The sequence below is a fragment of the Suncus etruscus genome, chromosome 1, assembly GCF_024139225.1.
Source record: "Suncus etruscus isolate mSunEtr1 chromosome 1, mSunEtr1.pri.cur, whole genome shotgun sequence".
Taxonomy (NCBI): domain Eukaryota; kingdom Metazoa; phylum Chordata; class Mammalia; order Eulipotyphla; family Soricidae; genus Suncus; species Suncus etruscus.
This window is the reverse complement of record NC_064848.1, coordinates 32,843,515-32,847,369: the sequence shown is the minus strand read 5'-3', so window position 1 is coordinate 32,847,369 and position 3,855 is coordinate 32,843,515. Positions and strand designations below refer to the sequence as shown.

At 36.5% G+C, this 3,855-nt stretch overlaps 1 non-coding gene across 1 annotated transcript; it reads right to left on the bottom strand.

Annotated features, from left to right (window-relative positions):
- Positions 1–317: 317 nt before the first annotated feature.
- LOC125996817 (U6 spliceosomal RNA) lies at positions 318–424 on the bottom strand. Its single transcript, XR_007491492.1, has one exon. It is a non-coding gene; the product is annotated as a U6 spliceosomal RNA (small nuclear RNA).
- Between the last annotated feature and the right edge of the window lie 3,431 nt (positions 425–3,855).

The window sequence follows — 3,855 nt, the reverse complement described above, 5'->3', positions numbered from 1 at the left end:
ATATGGGATGCCGGGATTCGAACCACCGTCCTTTTGCATGCAAGGCAAACGCCTTACCTCCATGCTATCTCTCCAGCCCCAAAATTCTTTTTTTTAAAATAATATCTTTATCTAAACACCGTGATTACAAACATGATTGTAGCTGGGTTTCAGTCATAAAAAGAACACCTCCCTTCACCAGTGCAACATTCCCATCACCAATGCCCCCATCTCCCTCATCCCCCCACTTGGCTGTATTTGAGACATGCTTTCTACTTCCCTCACTCATTGACATTGTTATGAAAGTTCTTAGTGTAGTTCTTTCTTTCTTTCTTTTTTAAAATATGAAATGCTTCACGAATTTAAGTGTCATCCTTCTGCAGGGGCCATGCTAATCTTCTCTGTATCGTTCCAATTTTAGTATATGTGCTGCTGAAGCGAGCACATGTAGTTATTTCTTAACTGCACTCACTACTCTTTGTGGTGAGTTTCATATTGTGAGCTAATCCTTCAGGCCCTAATCTCTGAGAATTATTTCAATAATGTCTTTTATTTTTCTTAGAACCCATAGATGAGTGAAACTATTGTGTCACTCTCTCCCTCTGACTTATTTCACTCAGCATAATAGATTCCATGTACATCCATATATATTAAAATTTCATGCCTTCATTTCTCCTGATGGCTGCATAATATTCCATTGTGAATATGTACCACAGTTTCTTTAGTCATTCATCTGCTGAAGAGCATCTTGGTTGTTTCCAGAGTCTGGCTATTGTAAATAATGCTCAATAAATTATAGGTGCTGAGGACAGGCATTTTTGTATTGTTTTTTTTTTTGTGTTCATAGAGTATATCCCCTAGGATAATCCTAGGCTGGATTATATTAGAGCTCAATTTTCAGTTTTTTGTGGAATCTTTCATGTTGTTTTCCATAAGGGCCTGGACTAGATGGCATTCCCACCAACGTGCATGAGAATTCCTTTTCTCCATCACCACCAAAATGATTGTTCTTTTTTTTGTGATGTGTGCCAGATTCTGTGGCATCGAGATAGTACCTCATTGTGTTTTGATTTGCATCTCCCTTTAGTGAATGTAAAAATTTTTCATCGTGCCTTTTGGCCATTTGTATTTCTTTGAGAAATTGTTCATTTCTTCTCCCATTTTTCTGATGGGGTTAGATTTTTTTTCTTGTGAAGTTCTGCCAGTACTTTCTATATCTTAGATATTAGCCCCTTGTCTGATGGGTATTGGTGTGAATAGCTTCTCCCATTTTGTGGGTGGGCTTTTGTATCTAACGCATTATTTCCTTTGAGGTGTAGAAGCTTCTCAGGCTTAATATAGTCCCATTTGTTTATCTCTGCTTCGACTTGTTTGGAGAGTGCTATTTTCTCCTTGAAGATGCCTTTAGTTTCCAATGTCTTGGAGTGTTTTACCTATGTATTGTTCTATATACCACTATGGTTTCGAGAACCCCCCCACAAATTTCTATTGTCCTCTCTTTACCTTAATCTTTAACCTTTGTCTCCTAGTTCTCCTCTCTCATTCTGCCCTCACACACACTAGCCATCCTGTTTTTCTAGAGACTATCAGGCACACAACCCTCTTGGATATTTTGCATTTGCAATTTTCTCTGACTTAAGTCTTCCAGGCACTCAAATGCTCTCTTATTTACTCTAAGTTTTAGTTCCAAATGTACCTTCTCAGCAAAAACCCTTGCCTGATCACCAGATTTAAAATTAAAACTTCTCACCTCATTTGATTACTCAATTTTCTAATACTCTCATCACTCATCACTTTTTTTTGTCTATTTCATTTTTACGTTTTTAGTTTTGTAAGGACAAAGATTTTTGTGAATTTGTTCATGTGTCCTTAGCACTCTCAAAGAGTGCTTACCATATATCGAAAACTCCCAATGATTGTTTATGAAATGAATAAACTTGTCTCATTAGCTTAAAAGCAAAATATGATTACCTTCAGAGAGACTGAAGACTAAGTTCTGTTACAAGACTTATTTCTTATTACATTACTTGAAAACTCTCTGAAAATATTCAATACTGACAGTTGACATGTATCATTTCTAACTGTTTTTCATCAAGGCTTTTTGAGCTTTAAGTAATGTAAATCTATTCTCACTTTCCCAAACACAGGAATTTATATCAGAGTTTCAGTGGACTACAGAAAACCATTAGGAATAAAGTGTCTCTGGGTTTCAATGGAATGGATTTCCAAAAAACAGTGATATAAGTTTTTTTGGGGGGGTCTTACAACTTCTCTTCTAGTGTCTGCTTCATCTCTTTACCTGCTCCAATCTTCTATCTTACTACCACTTTCTTTTTCTCACTCATTGATTCATATGTGAGCCTATTTTGCTTCATAGTGTTTTCTGGAGTCCACTGCAAGTCATCACAGAACAAATTTCATGCTAAAGAATTTTAGAATGATTTTCATTTTGTTCTGGAGAGAACCAACAGAGATGAGGTTCCCTAGGAAGTGAGAATGAAATAATTATGATTCTTCACTTAGTTAATTTTAGGTCAACTCTACAAGGGGGATTGTGGTTGAACTTGGCAAGTTGTCATTGTATGCACTGGAAATAATCATGTTTTTTAATCTTACTGATTTGGTCTTTTATTGTTCCAATTTAAAGTTCCAAGCAGATGCTATTGGTGCCAGTTTGGACCAGTCTGATAGCTAAGGGCACCAATATGTACTTGTTTCTTGGGGTTGTCATAACAAAATTGCATGGCTTCAAAAAAATCAGTTGTCTCACAGTTCTGAAAGCCAGAAGTCTGAGTTGAAGGTATTCATGGAGTTATTTACTTTTGAGGGCTGGGAAGGGGGGTTTGTTTGGGCCTCTGTCCCAGACTTTGATAGTTTGCTAAAGTATTTGGCATTCATTGCCTTCTGTTGCATCATCACAATCTTCTTTCACAGGCTAGTCTCTCTGTAAGCATACACTTAAGAATGAATTTTATCTTGTTATCAAGACAGTCAGCAAGCATTCAGATGCTCCTTAGTGACCTCATTATCTCTACGTGAACATCTACAAGTATATTATTTTCAATAACATCTGGGAGACAGGTAGGACTATAACATCTGGATGAGAGGAGCACAATCAACCTCTGACAGTTCCATTCATTGAAAGAGATTTATACCTTCAAGTGTCTTATGTCTTATGTCTTCAAGTGAGTAGTGGAAGCAATATTTGGCTAAACAAACATTGCTTTCCAAAGAAATACGTATGTTTTTGAAATGCAGGATCATATTTTTCTTTCCACAATATATTGTAACTTTCCTATATCAATGACATATATATCATTTTAAATGGTTGCATAGTATTTTACTTAGTAAAACTGTCTTTGCTATACTAAAAATAAGTTTATTTTAGCAATTCCTATTGTGAGATTCCTTCCTTTTTGCTATTTTGTACAGTACTAAAGTGGGAATCTTTTTCTTTGGTCACACCTGGCAGTGCTCAGGGGATACTCCTGGCTCTGTGCTCAGAAGTCACTCCTGGAAGGCTCGAGGGACCATCTGGGATGCTGGAATTCGAACCAGGGTTCATCCTGTGCTGGCCGTGTGCAAGCCTTACTGCTGTGCTATTGCTCTGGCCCCTAAAGTGGTGTCTTTACTTCTAAATCTTTGTGTCTAAGATGATTATTTCCTTTTCCTTTCTTTCTTTCTTCTTTCTTTCTTTCTTTCTTTCTTTCTTTCTTTCTTTCTTTCTTTCTTTCTTTCTTTCTTTTCTTTCTTTCTTTCTTTCTTTCTTTCTTTCTTTCTTCTCTTTCTTTCTTTCTTTCTTTCTTTCTTTCTCTTTCTTTCTTTCTTTCTTTCTCTCTTCCTCTCTTTCTTTCTCTCTCTCTTTCTTTCTTTCTC